Source organism: Cydia fagiglandana, chromosome Z (genome assembly GCF_963556715.1).
Source record: "Cydia fagiglandana chromosome Z, ilCydFagi1.1, whole genome shotgun sequence".
Taxonomy (NCBI): Eukaryota; Metazoa; Arthropoda; class Insecta; order Lepidoptera; family Tortricidae; genus Cydia; species Cydia fagiglandana.
In genome coordinates, this window is record NC_085959.1 from 2,467,687 (window position 1) to 2,487,940 (window position 20,254).

Here is a 20,254-nt window from a genome sequence, read left to right on the forward strand (position 1 = left end):
GCGATTTGTATAGGTCGAGTGTTTTTCATCTGGGTGTGAACCCTTGGTGGCTTGTTTGACGTATTACCCCTAGTAGGGTATGTACGCTGTGGGTATTTACCCACTGGTTTATTATTGTAATTAGACCTGTATTGTCTGTGGTTATTATACCCTTTGTTCCGGAAGTATAAAACTTGCTCCGGAGCGGGCGTAGATGATATGGACACCTCTTGGTCTTTTGCACCTTGTATGGCATCTTTTAGCGAGGTGTATCCTCGTGAAGCTATAATGGTACTTAGTTTGTCATTTCGCAGGCCTTCCGCGAATTTATTTATTGCCATTTTCTCATTCAACGATTGTAAGACCGCATATGCCTCTGGTTTCCCATTGGCCTGTGTTACTGTGAGGTTTACAAATAAATCCTCCAACTCCTGTCCGTATCGCTCGATTGACCTATTTCCCTGTTTTGCCGTAAATAGCTTGGTTTGTATCGCGGTAGCTGATTTAGTCGGTAAAAGACGGAGTTTCATCTCATCAACTAAATCGCTTACACTGGTATGTTTTTCGGATATTCTAAGTTTAGCACTTTGTGTTAATCGAGTCTTAATAATGAAATTCATCAATAATTGTGAATCTGAATCTTTTATCATTGTAGAGTACAACTCTATGGCGTCTATAAGTTGTCTAGTGACGGTCTCCGAACCGTCCATAGCTGGTAGCAATGCTACTGCTGTTTTCAGGTTAAAGTTGTCATTCGACGTCATTGTGACCTGATATTTGTTGTCTTGGTCGTATTGAGTTATAATTTTACTGTAAATTTCTTCTATTTTTAGAAAATAAGACTGGATTAACTCACTGTCCTGTATAGAAATTTCTGATTTTTCTACTTTAGAACTATGTAGCTCTATATATTCTTCGTACTGATTATATAATAGTTTTACTTGCTGAAGTTTACTTTGACCATTAGCCTCTTTTCGGCGTTTTGGTCCTAATTTTCTAATATCTTCCTGTAGTGATTTTAATTGGTCATATAACTTTTGAATATTGGTCATAATATTCTTATGAATTTAGGTGGTACGGAAATATTCACATTGCTTACAACAATAATTGAAATTGGTTTAACACAGTTATGCTTAAATTGTACCTCTTAACATCGTATGGTCGTTGTTGGACACTGGGGGTGGTCGTAGCGACGGCTCTGGTGCTGGTGACACGCTGCAGGTGCTGGGTAGCGGCGGTGGGGCTGATGCTCTTCCTAGACGCTCTGCTCTGCCTTGTTGGTGTTGCGCATTATCGTGGCTACTGCTTGTCGCTCAATTTTCCTTGTTAGACACTTATGTATCTTTTTCCATATGGCGTATGAAAAAATTACGCATACGATTACTAGAACAGCTGTTGTTATGTATGTTGCAACTGTGCTGTTGTCTGCCTGTTTAGCGCTGGCGTTGTTGGAAGCACCGTTCTGTGCAATAATCACCTCTTCTTTCTTGTCGTTTTTGGTGCACTGGCTTCCCATAATTTTCGTGGATTTGTGCTTGCTTGAGCAGTGGAGCAGTAGAGCTGGCTGGCTGGCTGGCTGGCTGGCTGGCTTACTGGCTGGCTGGCTGGGCGGTGTCTAAGCTGTGGCTGCCTCGAGCAGCCCGACTGGCAGGATCGCCATGAAGTGTCCGGAGTTCAGGGGTTATAATGATAACACAAGAGTCGAGTAAATACTGAATATATTGGTAGAAAGCGCTCGCCTTATATACTAAGGTTTTAACAGGTTTAATCGAGTGGAAGTTATGGCAATGGTCATTAAACATTGTATAATAAATTACAGTAAGTCAAGGTTTAAGGCATCGTTAACTTAATGTTCTATAAAGTAGTAAAATACATATATGGGAGATAGGCATCAAGTATCAGCTGTATCAGCTGATAGCAGCTGTGTATGATCTGACTACACTACATTTTATCGCTGCGAGTAAAGAGTGCAAAGAGAGTCCTCGCCGGCAATGTGAACAGCCAGCGATCAACTATTAATATAGGTACCTATCTATTGTCTTTTACCGACACGGAATCTCTATCTTATCGCTTACACGCCCTTGGTGCTTGGACTAGTGCATATCCATACAACAGTCCAAATAGCGTGGCTGCAATCCAAAATCGGTCCGTGAATGTCAAAAACGTACAATGTTTAATATTAGGATGCCTTCCATTTGGATGAATCCATTGTAACGTCATCCATTTGGAAGGCTCGTCAGTGGCCTGCTTTAAACGTACTTATCCATACCCCGAAGGTAACGGAATTCAATAAAAACTAGGGCTCGCGGTCGAGTCCGTGTTTCGTTTACACGTTTCGAATACCCGTTTCCGAATAACACGTACACGGTTTTCTGGCCCGTTCTGCACGTGTAATTAAGAAACGTGTAATTGAGATCCGTCTCCACGGATAAACGGGTATTCGAAGAAACGGATCTTATTTACCCGTGGCTCCGGACTAGAGATGGGTAGGGGTGAGTAAATACTGAGTATTTACTCGGTATTTACTCAAAGCACCCGATAAATACCCGTATTTACTCATTTAGGTGGGTAAAAACGATTGCTTATAAAATATTCAAAAAGTGAAATTTAAGTACAAAATTGTCTTTTATTGAAGAGTGCTAACGTGTATTAACAATATCTATAAAATAAAAAGCATAGAAGGCGCTTAATTTAGGAAAAAAAGGAAATTATTAGTGAGAGGCAAATTGTGATAACAATTTTGTTTTAAATAAGAAGGTATTTACTTAAAAAATATGAGTACTTAAATTTTATCGATGTTCTAGATAAGTGCATGTCGCGCAAAAGTGCGTGTTTACGCGGCACTTACGACCTTTTATTAAGGGTTTTTTAAAGAAAACTCAAAAATGGCTCAACCGATGATATTCAAAATATTGTTTTTTGTACTCTATTATACGGCTCATCTCCCGGTATGTTTTCATATTTTTTCTGATCTTTGGTTCGAAAGTTATAGAGAGATAAACAATATTTTGGCCTTTCGGAACGGTTTTTTCCAAAAATATTCAATTTATCCAAAAATGATCTTAGAAACATTCCAGTTATTTTTGAAGACCCATTTAATGACGTGCAACACGTTGGTGGTTTCTGAGATATTTTTTTGTGACAATTAGTTACATGTATGGAGTGCCCCTCTTTTTAAATACATTTCTTACAATTTTGAGTACTTATTCCAGTAGCGGCTTACAAAATACACCTATATTTCAAATTTATATGCCCCTTTCAGCACTCGAAATAGTTTATACCCACCAATTTGGGTATAAACGAGTAAATACGGGTATATTGAGTAAATACTGAGTATTTACTCGGTATTTACCTGTGAGTATTTACTCACTACCCATCTCTACTCCGGACACGTCCTTTGACGAGTAGCGAAGGAACGAGCCGGCGCGGCGTACCTACTTAAGAGCTACAAATAAATAGACAAAAGATTCATGACGAGTTTCCGTCATATCTAACCTTATTCCATGGTCCATAGAGTCGAAATTCAACAAACGGTTTAAATACTCGTAACCCTTTTCTGAGCAGGTAGTTTTTGCTTGCAATGTTGCAATACGAATAGAAAATTAGAAATACAATATACCTATGCTACTTATCAAAATAGTATTTTGTATAAGACTTCAAATAGGTACTAATACTTTATGGTTTATTATTAATAAATCATTTGCTTATATCTTATATCAAATATTTGCTTCTTTAATTTTAGCCGCTGCATTTGTTACAATTTCATGTATGTGTAGACAGGTTCTCCTTAGTACACCGACATAAAGCTTAGAATTGGCTATGGCAGGTCTGATAACGATTTGGGATGCTACTTGTTTTCGGCGATATGAGACAAAAGGGTATTGGAAAACAACACGTTGAACACCACCGGCCGGCATTTATTACCTGAGCACTAGTGTGAAAGTGACCCAAGTGAACATGAATGATTACCAATTTTGAGATCTATCTTAATGTATTTAACAATATAATTACAAGGTAACCAAGGTAGCATGGGTTTTTAAAGTTTTCGCGTGAAATCCTGAGTTTCAAATGCCGCTTTTGTGTACTTTTTTTTGCATCGTTGGTGGATTTGCTGTTCTCGCGCAACAGTTAGGTAATTGATAGCTGTCGCTAACGCGCACGTATTAGCTCTGTAAACTTTGCTATTTTAAAATGCAAAATAAACAAATTCAGTGCCGGGAAATAGCTAAGTCTATTGAGAAACTTCTAAATCTTATGTGACAATGTTGTCCTTAATTTTATATTTATACAAAGTGCAAAACTATGAATAGAAAAAATGTAACAACGTTGTGCAAAAATCTGTGTAAAAGTAAACATTAACTGCAGTGTAAGAACAAATATATAAGGAAACAACTTTTGGAAGTACAAAAAGTGTAGTGCACTGACTAGTTTACGGCAAGTAATCAAAGAAATTACTAAAACTCAGATTCAGTGTTAGTGTGTGCTCTTTTTTTTTCTATTGAGGGTGATCTCTAAAACTTTATTTGTTCAAACCGCTAACGGGTGTGTTTGTTAATGAAACTGGACTAACATAGATCCTAAATTCGTCACACCACGTATAAGCTTCTGTAGTCTAGTGGCTCAAGTGCATATTTTTGAATCACTCTTTCACCGACGTCCGGAGTTCGATCCCCAGTGGCCGAGTGACTTTTTGTGTTTTCATTTTGTTTTTTTTTTTTTTGTTTTTTTTGTTTTTCTTCTGCATTTCTTTATATTTAAAACGGAAGACAAGGCCTAATCCGTCTTTTCTACTAAAACAAAAAACAAAAATGGCTCCGATTCACATATGCGCTCGATGCACGAAGAGAATTCAAGACAAACACTTCTTGACGTGTTCCTGCTGCAAAAAAAGTTATGACCTTCAGTGCTGTAATGCGGAAAAGCGTTATAATCTTATGGATAAAGAACGGAAGCAATCTTGGAAGTGTACAAATTGCATAAGAGCAAAAGTTTACAAGGGGAGAACAAACACGCCTAACGTACAGAAGAAAAGAGTTCATACAGCTATATTGGCATCTACACCAAAGGAAACCACTGAGTGTAAAAGTAAAGAAGAATTGGTGCAAGAGCAGATTGCGTCTCCTGAGCGTAATATGATACAAGATCTAGTAAAAAAAGTGGCTCCCGAAAATGACCAGATAAAAGTATCTCCTGGAGTGCCACTATTAACATCACCGACGTCTGCAGAACAGGCCACATCGGAGACAGCGAATCTCGCAATAAAATCAAATCACCCTGCGTCACATGATAGGGCCACTGATGCATCCTCTGACAAGGTCGACCTGTCAATGGATAGTATAAATCTTACACCTAACTCTATCACGAATACTCAACATGCTCTACTACCTCCGGTATCTCCTGACAACGCAGAGCTGCCGCGTACAAAACCCACTATTTCACCGGACAGGATCACAATTAGAAGGAAAAAATTGGAAGCTAAGAAATCTACTGATAATGATGATTTGAAAGAGGATAGCATGTGTTTACCGGGCAATATCACAACACCTCAATATAATGTTCCAGTACATAATTCCTTTGACTCCCTTTCTCAGGAAGACTCCTTTGACTGTTCCCTCGAAGAAAATCACACTACACTAAACAACAGCTGTCCTTATATATCAATGAATGGATCTGGACAAGGTCAAGGACCGTCTCGTGAGGTCAGCGTCACTAGTCTTCCTAACCTGGATTCGCAGGTGCAAAATGTTGTAGTATATGACCTGAAGCAACAGATTCAAAAGCTTAAAAATCAACTTCTAAGCGCGGACAATGAAATCCAAAAACTTCTTAGTGAAAATTTCGAGCTGCAAGATACATTAACAGAGACGCGCAAAAAATGCGAGCTGTATAAAAAACTATTAAAGGAGCCAGCGAGGTCAATAAGTACACCTATACAGAAGAAAGGAAAACAGAAACTACAAAGTAAAGCACCGGTGAACGACTGTAATAGGGTAACTTCTGAAAAAGGGACGAAACAACATGACAGAGTAAACAGTGCCAGTCCTGGTCAGTCGATCTTGAAACCTGTCAACCCTCTCAAACAAACGGAATCCACTAAGACTAAAGATAAACTCCTCATTATAAGTAGCAATAATAGAAACAGCATATTGAAAACCATCACGAACAATGATTATTTTAGAAATTTCTCCTACTGCCACTACATCACACCTGGAGTTGGTGTAAGAGAGTTGTTCCAAGACTTACATAACCATGCAAAGGACATGACGTCACGTGACTATTGTGTAGTGCTAATAGGCGAGGCGGACTTTCATCAATCGAGCAATGTAACAGTTTTAGTTAAATACATAGAAAATATTGTAAAATGCATCTTAAACACCAATGTTATAGTTACCTGCCCACTGTACATACGCGAAAAATCATTGTTTAACGCTAGGGTGGAATGGTTTATTCATTTGCTGACCAAAGATTTGCATAAGCAAAATTCACGTTACTTTGTTTATGATCCCAATTTATTAAATCTGTCATACGATATGTTTTCTAAGTGGACAGGAAGGTTTAATAACTATGGTATGAGCTATCTCTTGGATACTCTCCACAATAACATTCTGTGGCACCTCAACGATGGTTGCGCTGAGAATGTTGAGCATGCCGAGATAGAACCACAAACTATTTCTATGAGGGAAGAAGAGTTTTTTCGTGAGTAGCACAAAAGATACCTTAAATATAGTCCATCAAAATGTATGCGGGCTGCTAAATAAACTAAATGACCTTGAAATTTATTTGAATGACATACCAAAAATTATGGATTTTATATGTATTAGTGAGCATTTCCTAAATAAAAATTCAGTGGCTTGCCTAAGTTTCCCGAAATACAAATTGTCTTCTTGCAACACAAGACCTGCTAAAAAACGGGGAGGGTCTCTTATCATGAGTTTAGAAAAAAGGGAAACTGAGGAAATACCATATTGTAAGAAGCTATATACAGCCAACTGTTTTGAGTACTACTAATATGTATATCTGTTGCTGCTATAGAACTCCGAACGACACAAATCTCGATACATTTATGACACAGTTAGAATTATTGCTGGAGCACCTCTTCAATAAAATGTCTATTATTTGTGGCGATTTTAATATAAATATGTTGGATGACAATAAGCGCCGTAATGATTTCCTGAGTTTATTGAGATGTTATAATTTTAGGCACCTCATAAATGATGCCACATTCATTAGAAATGAATCGCAATCTTGCCTTGACAACTATGTTACAAATATTCCTGCAGATTTAGTTGCGGGCACTGCCATTGACCATAATGGGTTAGCAGATGGACATGCTGCAATTTCCTGTGAACTTTACACCGCAGACCAACAAACAAACAAAATTAAAGAGCGTTCTTTTGTAACTGAAAGGCGTTTCTTTACGGAAAATAATATTAAAACGTTTAGACAAAATTTGATGGCTATAAATTGGTATGACATGGGTATAAATAGTTTTTTGAATAAATTTTCCGACATATTCAATCAATGTTTTAAAAAAAGACAGGTTAAGTCTATTAGAAGAGAAAATCCGAAAATAAAATGGATAACAAAAGGCGTCAAGGTAGCTAGTAAAATGAAACGGGTTCTTTGTAACGTAGATAAGTCTTCGTGTGATCGCTCTATCCTGGAATATCGGGATAGATATTTAAATATTTTTAGGAAAGTGGTCAGGTATGCAAAAAAGTCAGCAATTCAAGCACAAATATATAAGGCTAAAAACTCTTCAAAGGGGATATGGGACATTGTAAATAAGCGAAGAAGTAAATTTCCAAAGAGCAAACAGAGTAATATATCGGTTAAATTTAATTGCAAAGTGATACAGAGCCCCCAAGATGTTGCGGATATTTTCTCGTCCCAATTCGATTCTAGTAATGTCCCGGGAACAGGTGACTTGGGCTCTGCAACTCAGTGTTTAGAGAATTCGCACAGGAAATGTTTTGCGGATTTATGCTGGCAGCCAATTTCACAGTCAGAAATATTTAGTATTGTTAGATGCATGGAAAACAAAACATCTTATGGGTATGACGAGATCCCAATAACAGTTATTAAAAGGTGCAATGACATACTCATGGGCCCACTTACTTACCTATTCAATAAATGCTCTGACCACGGCGTGTTTCCAGATCAGTTGAAAGTGGCCAGAGTTTTGCCAGTTCATAAGAAAGGTAGTAAATCTGACCCAAAAAATTATCGGCCCATATCTCTTCTACCAACTTTATCAAAAATCTTTGAAAAGCTAATAAATTCCCGTCTTTTGAAACATCTGAAAGAAAATACTATTATCAACCCTAGGCAGTTTGGGTTTCAGAAAAATAAGTCCACCACAGACGCAGTCGATTGCTTTGTGGATGACGTTATATTAAAGCTTCACAACAAAAAAAGAGTTGCAGGCCTCTTCCTCGATCTCAGCTCCGCATTTGATACGGTGGACCATGACATTCTTTTAAAAAAATTAGAATTCTACGGTGTAAGGGGTAATGTTGCTAGACTGCTAAATAGTTATCTCAAAAACCGTAAGCAATTTGTAGAGATAAAAAACCTTGAGAACAACCTTGAGAGTGCGGTTAGATCTCATTATGTTAGTGTTAAGAGGGGCATCCCGCAGGGTTCGATTTTAGGGCCTCTGCTGTTCATTTTGTTTACAAATGACCTAGTTGACTATATGGACAGCAGAGTGCCTGATTGCAAATTAACTTTATTTGCCGATGACACTAGTGGAGTTGTATCTTCCGATAGTATGAATGAGCTTAGCGAATTAATAAATGAGACCTTTGCGGCATTCCAGTACTGGTTCAATGTAAATAATTTAAGTCTTAACGCTAGGAAAACAAATGTAATGCTGTTCAAAAACAACACAAAAAAAACTGACAAGCTAGAAGTTATCATAGATGGAATAACAGTAGATATTGTGGATGTTGTTAAATTTCTTGGTATTCGTATTGATGCTGAACTAAACTGGAAACCGGAGTTAGAGGTTGTAGAAAACACAATCCTATCAGCTTGCTACGCGCTTAGAAGTCTAAGGGAAGAACTCTCGATTGAACAGCTAAAAGTAGTGTACTATGCGCTAGTGGAGTCCAGGCTGAGGTACAGCATCAAACTTTGGGGGAACAGCTTCAAATACAATATAAATAAAGCCATTGTAGTACAAAAAAGAGCAATTCGAACAATAATGCGCATACAACAATGGGTATCTTGCCGTGATCACTTCTCAAGTTTAGATATCCTGACAGCTCCTTCGTTATACGTCCTCGTTTTATTAACTGACTTTGTGAAAAATATCGCTAACTTTGAGTCTTCTGCGGAGCAGGAGTTGCGCCTTCAATCACGAACAAAAAACATAAAGCACTCTTTCTGCCCTAAACAACAAGTAGCAAGGCATTGTGTAAGGTATCAGGCTGTCCGGATTTTTAACCAACTACCTACAAATCTAAAAGCCATTACAGATTATAAGACATTTAATAAGCACTTGAAGATATTTTTATTGAGGGGGTGTTTTTACAGTATTGACGAGATCTTTGCAAATTAAACTGATTTTTACAAAATTATCATGCATGTAACTTTACACTTTTAATGATGACATTTTTATTACTTTATTTGTACCTACTTTTTTTGTTGGTTTAAGTGTGTTTTTGGAATTATAATTATTGACATATCCGGTCCTGCTGTTATTGTATAATTTTAATTATGTGCATGTATTAGTTTGTAAGATTTTTCTAACACAATATCATATTGTTATAGAAATAAATAAATGAAATGAAATGAAAATGATAAAAATAATAAATGACCACAAAGTAGTAGTAGGTAGTATTTATCTGCACACCTATTCTTCGCGAAACTATATAACTTGACACCATTATAGGTATATAAAATGTGTTTCTTTGATTGAAATGTAATATGTAATGAAATTAGCTTAAAAGCAATAATAGTAAAAAAATTAAGGTTCTAAACTAGGGACGGGTAGGTTTAAAATTAAAAATAGTAGACTATATAGAATAGGGACACCTACTTCCATTCATATATTGTATAGTTGGCTAAATATGATATATTAACACATGTGTTAAAACTGTTATAAATAATTTAAAAAATTCTTACGCCAAACGAGTTCATCTGAAGTTAACATTCAATACTAGACCTTGCATGCCCAGACCTAGAGCATTGATTGGCTCAAACTGTTTCGGATCCGTTCGGGCCGGTGTTAAGTACCCGTGTAAACGGAGATACGTATCTGAGAAAAGTTTCTTGGGAACGTTTCTTGGATACGTATCCGGATCCCGGCGGTTCCGTGTAAACCGCGTTCTTAGCACCGCCGGTCTTAAGAACACGGGTATTCGTTTCGGCGTGTAACACGGATACCGGGAGCCCTAATAAAAACACGGTGTATAGAGATGACACGGGGGTGGGGCTAAACGACCGAACCAGATGCACTTATGGCAATTTCAGTAGGAGTAGCAGAGAAAGCGGTATTATTGCTTGTCCTTGTCACAGTCTCACTTTTTGTTTGTTCCCCACTAAAATTTATTTATATGGTTTATGGTGGGCAACAAATAACCCGACCGAATTACGTAGATTGTTTTTGGTATGTTGTCATAAATGTTAAAACGTGTTTTTAATATTGTCGCTTTGCGAATGTTTTATCCCTCACGGAGGCACGCGTATAGCTCATCTATGTACCTAATACTTATTAAATACTGCAACAAGGAACTAACGGAACCTTTAAGACTTTTAATAAATCAATCTTTTAACGACGGAATATTTCCAGATATGCTAAAAGTCTCAAAAATCGTACCAATCCTCAAGCCGGGTGGTGAAAAAACTAATATAAACCAATACAGGCCCATCGCCCTTTTACCGTCTATCTCTAAGATATTTGAAAAGTTAATGTCAAACCGCGTGTATAGATTTTTTGAGAAATATAATGTTCTAGATAATAACCAATATGGATTCAGATGTAACCGATCCACTGGCCTTGCTGTGTATAACTATATACATGATGCCTTAAATTACATAAATAATAAACAGTACAGCGTTGGATTGTTATTATACATGACCAAAGCCTATGACCGTGTATCCCACCAGATTTTACTTAACAAGCTATATGGCATGGGTATCCGTGGAAACGCACATGAATGGTTCAAATCTTACCTTTATAACCGTAGACAGTATGTACAATTAGAACACTTAGATATTAGTACAGGGGAAACGCGTATAATAGCTTCAAAAATGCGGCACACGACTTGCTCTATACCGCAAGGAAGTGTTACAGGATGTCTTCTGTTTATAGCATACATAAATGACTTGCCAAAAATTTTAAATACATCATGCGTTATGTTTGCTGACGACGTCTCAATATTACTGAATTGTACAAATAGTGTAGAATGCAATACTCGCCTACTGGAGACTCTCAACACAGTTACTGACTGGCTCCACGAACATAACCTCGATATAAACTTTAATAAAACGAAAATAATACACTTTAAACCAAATCAAAAAAATCCGTTGCATATAAGTTTACAAATTGACCATAATAAAACCATCGAAGAAGTAGACGAGTGCAAACTATTGGGCATGACACTAGACTCGAGTATTAATTGGAAATCGCACATACAGGATATAAAATGCAAACTAGCTAGGTTCACCTACGCATTAAGCATCTTAAAGATTAATACGAACATTGAAACCGCTAAAACCGCATATTTTGCATATGCGTACGCATGGCTACGATATGGTATTATCCTGTGGGGAGAAAGCACCGATGTGCATCAACTGTTCGTTATGCAGAAAAAATGCATTCGCATCTTATCCAACACGCGCGTACCAAACAGCTGTCGCTCATATTTCAAAGAACTGAAAATACTAACACTACCCTCCATATATATAATGGAGGCGGCACTATTTGTAAAAAGTCACCTTCAGTTGTTTGAGATAAAAAAACTGTCAAGACCAAATCGCAAACCAGTCGGTCCTCAATTATTATTGCCACCCTCCAAATTAGCTATGGTAAGAAACGGCCCTTACTGTCGATGTGTGCGTATAATGACTAAAGTGCTTAGTTTCCTGAATCTTGAAATTAGCGATAAATTATTTAAGAAACAGTTAAAGGAAATGTTATTAGAAATGAATTTAGAACATTAGAATATTTGATAGAAAATAGGTTTAGTCATATTTTATAGAGAAAATAATGATAAATTTGGAAAAAACTTACAAATAATAATGTTAGGTTATTTTGTTCATAATTTTTAAAGTAAGGAAAAATGACTATAGTGGGCTATTGTAATACATAAATAAGGCATAAATACATCCGATTTTGCATTTAATTTCATCTAAAAATGTATATTTTACTGAACAAATCATAGGTGCAAAGGAAAATGGACTCAAAATGTATATATAATAAGGTTCAAAATCGAAACTATATGCAACCACAAATGCATTTTTGTGGTTGCATATTTTGAATGAAGCGTATTATACGTTTTGGTCGCATAACGCGACCAAAGTTGTAAATTTGAATTATTGAATGGAATGGGGCACAAAATTCGGAGTATAAAAGCAGGACAGAATCTGGGACAGGGGCATTCAGTCTACAGCAGCGGTCCTGGGAAGAACTCTAAAGAAGAAGGAAGAGGAAGCAGCCAAAGAAGCTACGGAGCAGCCGAGGAGCCGGGACACTAGAGGAGGCCTAGGACGCCAGTGAAGCCCTACGGAGCCCTATTGCGGGGTCAAGATCGCCGAAGAAGCCAGCGAAGCCCTACTGCGGGGTCAAGATCGTCAGCGAAGCCCTACGGAGCCCTACGACGGGGTCAAGATCGCCAGGGAAGCCCTACGTAGGATCTTCAGAAGAGCCTCAACGTATAGGCTCCGGACAGAGGAGTTCAACGGGTAGACTCCGCCCTGCGGGCAGTCTCCGAACTCATCTGCCTATAAAGGGCAGACGCCTCACCACTCCGAGCAACGAGGCTTCAGTAGCAGAGCGACGGCTACTAGATCCGGAGCTTCGAATTCCAGTCTAGCCTCGAGAACTTCTGTGAGTGTTTAAATATTTTTCATATCAATTTACTTAGATATTTCTATTACAACTAAATAAATGAAAGTTGAATAAAAGTTATGAGTTCTGTGGAACTTTTCTGGTTAAAATGGGAATCAAATAGCAGAATTGTAGAAATATTAAAGTATTTAACTGGCTTAGCGAGAGTGATAAAATAAAACTGAATGAAAAGAAACAGTGAGTTAAGAATAATTGACAGTAAGAATGTTATGAATGCATGAGCAATATTTAGAATGCCCTAGCTTTCCTTTTGAGAATAAACGCATAAGCAAATTGAATTTTTACAAGAATAATTAAATTTAAAGAAATTTAAGTATGGATTTAATGAGAATAAACTGTTTTAGCTCAAGAAAATTTAAGTAACTTTTAAAATATGAATAAAATTGGACTAAAGCCTTTGTAAACATAAAAGGATCATATTAGTGTGAAATAATGCACTAGAGATCTATTCATATTCCAAATTACAGTGCATCAGATAAGCAGAGCAAGTCTGAAAGATTACTGTTGGAAAAACCATTTGTAATCTGTGCATTATACTGTAATAAAAGAATTTTGGAGTTTGAATGGAATCTTTTATTATATTTATGTAAATAATCATATTTGGCTTTATTCTAGTTTAAATTGGGGCATTAGAACATAATTATTTTACAAATTCTCTAGTAGAAGGTACTAAAGTTGGGATTTTAACTTCATTCGCTTTTGCGGTAAATCTACTGTGTCCAATAACTTTTTCAGGGACTCAGAAGTTCGGAACTACGCCATGATCGCTTCAAACGGATATAGATTTATTAGATTTGCAAAATGGTTGAGTTACATAGAGTTTAACTTATGAATTTCCATGTTTAATAGCTTTTGCTTAAAATCAGTTTTAGTTCTTGTTTCTAGCAAGAGTAAATTATAACTTATAATTTATAGTACAAATAATTGAAGCATTCGCTCTACTATATTCAAAGCTTGTAGTTTTCTTCTTAGCGTTCTTTCTGCAAGCTTATTCTAGATTACGAACGCTAAAATAGACTCACGTCGCTTAAATCTAGACACTAGGTAGGTAAGTCGAGGGATAAAACAAATTAGCTTCAAAATAAAATACAAAACCACACAAAATAAAATCAAAATCAAATATTCCGGTTAATAAACGCTTTAAACTCTATTCTGTTGTTTGTTTTAGTAACCACCCCCGTCCTCATAAAGAATCTGAGTTGCTATGTGTCACAACAAAAAGGGTCCTTCATAAACCACTACGATCTTAGCCAGGCCATAGTTTTAAGAAAGCATGTGACGGGGAATTCTGACTCATATCAGGGCTTTAGTTTATTTAGATTTAATTCTGTACTTTTGGGACTTTATTTAAAAGGGGGTTTTAGGTTCTTTGAGATACTTAGCTTGTGGTAAGTATTTGAGAATTAGGGCCGAGATCATCTAGTTGCTTAGTAAATGAGCAGGTAGGTTAGGTTAAGTAAGTAAGTTCAGTAGTTATGGGGTTAGGATTGTTTCAATGTACCTCTTGCCAAATGTAAGACCAAATGTACAATGAACATGATTACAATGGAATAAATGATATGATATGATATGATAATACTAGGTCTATGTCGGACGTCCAGGCGGGAGGAGCAAAGCGATTGCACCCGTTCGTTGTTAATATTCTATAGTTGGTCAAGCAGTGGCCTATTTTATAAAGCTACAAGTTACAATTTACAAGCGGAAGTCTCTTTCTAACCCTATGTGTTAGAACGAGACTTCCGCTTGTAAATTGTAACTTGTAACTTTATAAAATAGGCCACAGATCTTGTCAGTAGAAAAAGGCGGCAAATTTGAAAAATGTAGGCACGAAGGGATATCGTCTCATAGAAAATTTGAATTTCGCGGCTTTTTCTACTGACAAGATTTGCTTGATCATCTATATTTGTCCGCACAAAACGATTTGCCTCAACTTTTGACGTGAAACGTCTTTAAAAAGCCGTAGTAGAGGTGCCGGACCAAAAACCAAGTGTAACGAAAAGTGTTATGGCGCGGCGGCTTATATCTCATAAACTATAATACCTACAAACATATTTTTGATATAGATATATAGAAAAAAGTAGCCATTACTCGGAACAGTACGTGCCGCTGACATAAATGGCGCTGATTCTGCGCTAGACACGACGTATTCGGAGCTAAAATGACCCCTATTTTCAGTGTTCATTTAGTAATGACTCATCAGTCCATTAACCGATTTCGGTAAAATTGGTGCCATTTGATAGATCTTAATTTATTTTAATGAAATATGAGTAAAATAAAGTACGTGGAATTATAATAAGCTGCTAAAACATAAAAATGTGACAGTTATTACAGAATTTTTATCACTGCTCTTGTTTGAGGCCACCGAAAATAGGGCGCAAAACTGACAAAATATACTTGAAATAGTAAGATAAAGCAATAACGGTTCTTTTAATACTACATTCACCATAGTAATACATGCTCATCTCCTCAAATAATGCATTAGCATCTAAGGCGGCGCGGCGGCGCGAGTTACTTTGATAGAACACATATAACGTATGACGGCTGCTTGACAATCCCGAGTTCCTAATGCTAGTAAGTATATAGTAATCTTAGTTAGGTACTTTCTGATGTAATGGGTAAAACATAATTTAGAAATGGTCACTTCTGTGGACAATAGGTACTATAAAAGGTAACGACTGTGGTTCATATATATCCCGTTTTTCTCATTTGAGTCTCAAGTATTGAATGAAATATTCTGCCTGTAAAGGTGCTGCGTAAAAAAATGCTTTTAGATTCCCTTAAATGCGATGGCTACAGGAAAGACACGAACGAGTTTGCTATAAAACGTGTATTACCCGTATAAAATATCTATTCTCGTAATTTTGGTGTGTTATTTACACAAAAAATTGTACCTAATCGTTACATTCATTACTCCAAAATGAATTGATCATTTAATTATTTAAATAGGTGTGACGCTGTAATTAATAATTTTAAAATTACCCATCAAATGCCGCATTCAAGTTCATCTAGATACAGTGAATCATTATGACCCCAAATAATCTTTACAGATAAAATTTAGATATTATCCAAAATTATTATAATACATCACGCATTCGCGAGATGTGCGAATTCGGTATTCAAACACAAAGCAATAGTACAAGAGTCTAACTAAATGCGAAGGTCGAAGGCTGCGCTCTACGTAAGGCCGAAGGCAAGAAGTGTCCAGGATGTCAGTGCTTTAACACAGAACAATATTACAAGTGTCTAAACGCGAAGGCCGAAGGCCGAGCTCCGCGTAGGGCCGAAGGCCCGAAGCGTCCAGTCTGTCAGTTCTGTGTTTAACCACTGACATCCTGGACGCTTCGGCCTTCGCATTTAGACACTTGTACTATTGTTCTGTGTTATAGCACTTAAATCCTGGACGCTTCGGGCCTTCGGCCCTACGTGGAGCTCGGCCTTCGGCCTTCGCATTTAGACACTTGTACTATTTTTCTGTGCTAAAGCACTGATGTCCTGCACGCTTCGGGCCTTCGGTCCTACGCGGAGCTCGGCCTTCGCATTTAGACACTTGTACTACTGTTCTATGTTAAAGCACTTAAATCCTGGACGCTTCGGGCCTTCGGCCCTACGCGGAGCTCGGCCTTCGGCCTTCGCATTTAGACACTTGTACTATTGTTCTGTGTTAAAGCACTAACATCCTGGACGCTTCGGGCCTTCGGCCCTACGCGGAGCTCGGCCTTCGGCCTTCGCAATTAGACACTTGTATTATTGTTCTGTGCTAAAACACTGATGTTCTGGACGCTTCGGGCCTTCGGCCCTACGCGGAGCTCGGCCTTCGGCCTTCGCATTTAGACACTTGTGCTATTGTTTTGTGTTATAGTGCTTAAATCCTGGACGCTTCGGGCCTTCGGTCCTACGCGGAGCTCGGCCTTCGGCCTTCGCATTTAGACACTTTTACTATTGTTCTGTGTTATAGCACTTAAATACTGGACGCTTCGGGCCTTCGGCCCTACGCGGAGCTCGGCCTTCGGTCTTCGCATTTAGACCCTTGTACTATTATTCTGTGTTAAAGCACTAACATTCTGGACGCTTCGGGCCTTCGGCCTTACGCGGAGCTCAGCCTTCGGCCTTCGCATTTAGACACTTTTACTATTTTTCTGTGCTAAAGCACTGACATCTTGGACGCTTCGGGCCTTCGGCCCTGCGCGGAGCTCGGCCTTCGGCCTTCGCATTTAGACACTTGTACTATTGTTCTGTGTTATAGCACTTAAATCCTGGACGCTTCGGGCCTTCGGCCCTACGCGGAGCTCGGCCTTCGGCCTTCGCATTTAGACACTTGTATTATTGTTCTGTGCTAAAACACTGATGTCCTGGACGCCTCGGGCCTTCGGCCCTACGCGGAGCTCGGCCTTCGGCCTTCGCATTTAGACACTTGTACTATTGTTCTGTGTTAAAGCACTAACATCCTGGACGCTTCGGGCCTTCGGCCCTACGCGGAGCTCGGCCTTCGGCCTTCGCATTTAGACACTTGTATTATTGTTCTGTGCTAAAACACTGATGTCCTGGACGCTTCGGGCCTTCGGCCCTACGCGGAGCTCGGCCTTCGGCCTTCGCATTTAGACACTTGTACTATTGTTTTGTGTTATAGTGCTTAAATCCTGGACGCTTCGGGCCTTCAGCCCTACGCGGAGCTCGGCCTTCGGCCTTCGCATTTAGACACTTTTACTATTGTTCTGTGTTATAGCATTTAAATCCTGGACGCTTCGGGCCTTCGGCCCTACGTGGAGCTCGGCCTTCGGCCTTCGCATTTAGACACTTGTACTATTGTTCTGTGTTAAAGCACTAACATTCTGGGCGCTTCGGGCATTCGGCCCTACGCGGAGCTCGGCCTTCGGCCTTCGCATTTAGACACTTTTACTATTTTTCTGTGCTAAAGCACTGACATCTTGGACGCTTCGGGCCTTCGGCCCTACGCGGAGCTCGGCCTTCGGCCTTCGCATTTAGACACTTTTACTATTGTTATGTGTTATAGCACTTAAATCCTGGACGCTTCGGGCCTTCGGCCCTACGCGGAGCTCGGCCTTCGGCCTTCGCATTTAGACACTTTTACTATTGTTCTATGTTAAAGCACTTAAATCCTGGACGCTTCGGGCCTTCGGGTCCACACCACGTTTCACGTCAGCCATAGCGGCTGTGTCCCTGATACAGCCTCTCTCATTTTTTTTTGTAAGGACGATTAAGGAATGGAATGCGCTCCCGTCATCTGTGTTTCCTGGGAAATTTGACCTCGGTGTCTTTAAAGCAAGAGTGAATAGGCTATTATTACTTACTGAGCCGGTAAGCTCCATCATCTTAGGCTCTGTTTTCACTTTCCATCAGGTGTGACTAGAGCCAATCCCCGTTTAGTTTATTGTAAAATAATTTTTAAGAAAAAAAAACCGACTTCTATGGGGCCCGGTGAAAGATTATGGTAGATGTTGCACTATGTAGAAAAGGAGGTAAAAACAGTACTTTCTAGTAGCATTTCGTGTCCGTAAGGGTCGTAGTTCTAGCCTAACCTAACCCACTTCTCTGATAGCAGTTCGGTTCTGTGAGGATCGCAGTTCGAGCCTAATCAAACCCATTTTTCTAGTAGCATTTCGTTTCTGTAAGGCTCGCAGTTCTAACCAAACCTAACCCACTTTTGTTCGGTTCTGTGAGGATCGCAGTTCAAACCTAACCTAACCAATTAACGGCGCATGCGGTGCGGTGTACGGGGGTTTGAGCGGGAGGGGTTTGGCATCATCATACTTTATACCTACATTTTATGGTAGGTAATCATAGCGGTTTATTTAGTTTAGGTATCATAGGGGTTTTCCGGGTCAAGGTCCGGGTCTCTGAGTCAGAGTCCGGGTCCGAGTCCCGGTCCAAGTCCGGGTCCGGGTTCGAGTCCGGGTCCGGGTCCGAGTCCAGGTCCGAGTCCGGGTCCGAGTCCGGGTCCGAGTCCGGGTCCGAGTCCGGGTCCGAGTCCGGGTCCGAGTCCGGGTCCGAGTCCGGGTCCGAGTCCGGGTCCGAGTCCGAGTCCGAGTCCGGGTCCGAACCGGATCCGGGTATGAGTCCGGGTCCCAGTCCAAGTCAAAATCGAAATTCGAAATCACCAAACATGTACTATGCGTCGTTGAAGAGTTCTGTTCTGATCATCATCAGCAGTTCCACTTCATCAAATGCGACAGTTTTTAATGTAAATGCTTGATTTTATGATGAAAATACAAAAAATTCTATACCTTTAAGAGTATGCCTTTAAGATTTGAGGAGTTCCCTCGATTCCTTATGGATCCCATCATCAGAACTCGAGCTTGACAGAAATGTGGCTTAAAAACTAAACTTGCTTAACAAACATAACGAAGAGGACAAATCGCCAAACGTGAACTATGCGTCGTTGAAGAGTTCCGTTCTGATCATCATCAGCAGTTCCACTTCATCAAATGCGACAGTTTTTAATGAAAATGCTTGATTTTCTGATGAAAATACAAAAACCTCTATATGCATGCCTTTAAAATTTGAGGAGTTCCCTCGATTTCTCATGGATCCCATCATCAGAACTCAAGCTTGATAAAATTGTGGCTTAAAAACTTAACTTGCTTAACAAACATAACGAAGAGGACAAATCGCCAAAGGATGAATGAACTATGCGTCGTTGAAGAGTTCCGTTCTGATCATCATCAGCAGTTCCACTTCATCAAATGTCACGTTTTTGAATGTAAATGCTTGATTTGTTGATAAAAACATAAAAATCACCATATGTATGCCTTTAAGATTTGAGGAGTTCCGTCGATTCCTCATGGATCCCATCATCCGAACTGGATTTTGACAAAAACGGGACCAATCTGTATGCATATACATACAATCAAAAAAATAATTTTCTAAATCGGTCCAGTAATGACGGAGATATGGAGTAACAAACATAAAAAAAAAAAAAAAAAAAAAAAAAAAAAAAAAAAAAAAAAAAAACATACAACCGAATTGATAACCTCCTCCTGTGGGATTTGGAAGTCGGTTAAAAAATATATATACAAAGAGTACGAACTAAAAATATTCGATACTAAATTGATGACATTTTTAAGCATGTTACGTCAAAAAAGGGACAGTAATGTAGAAAGTGGCGCCCTCATTTATATTCTACTGGTTTTTGTCACACTGTAATTTGAGGCAGGAAATAGGCAACATTACGAAAAACCC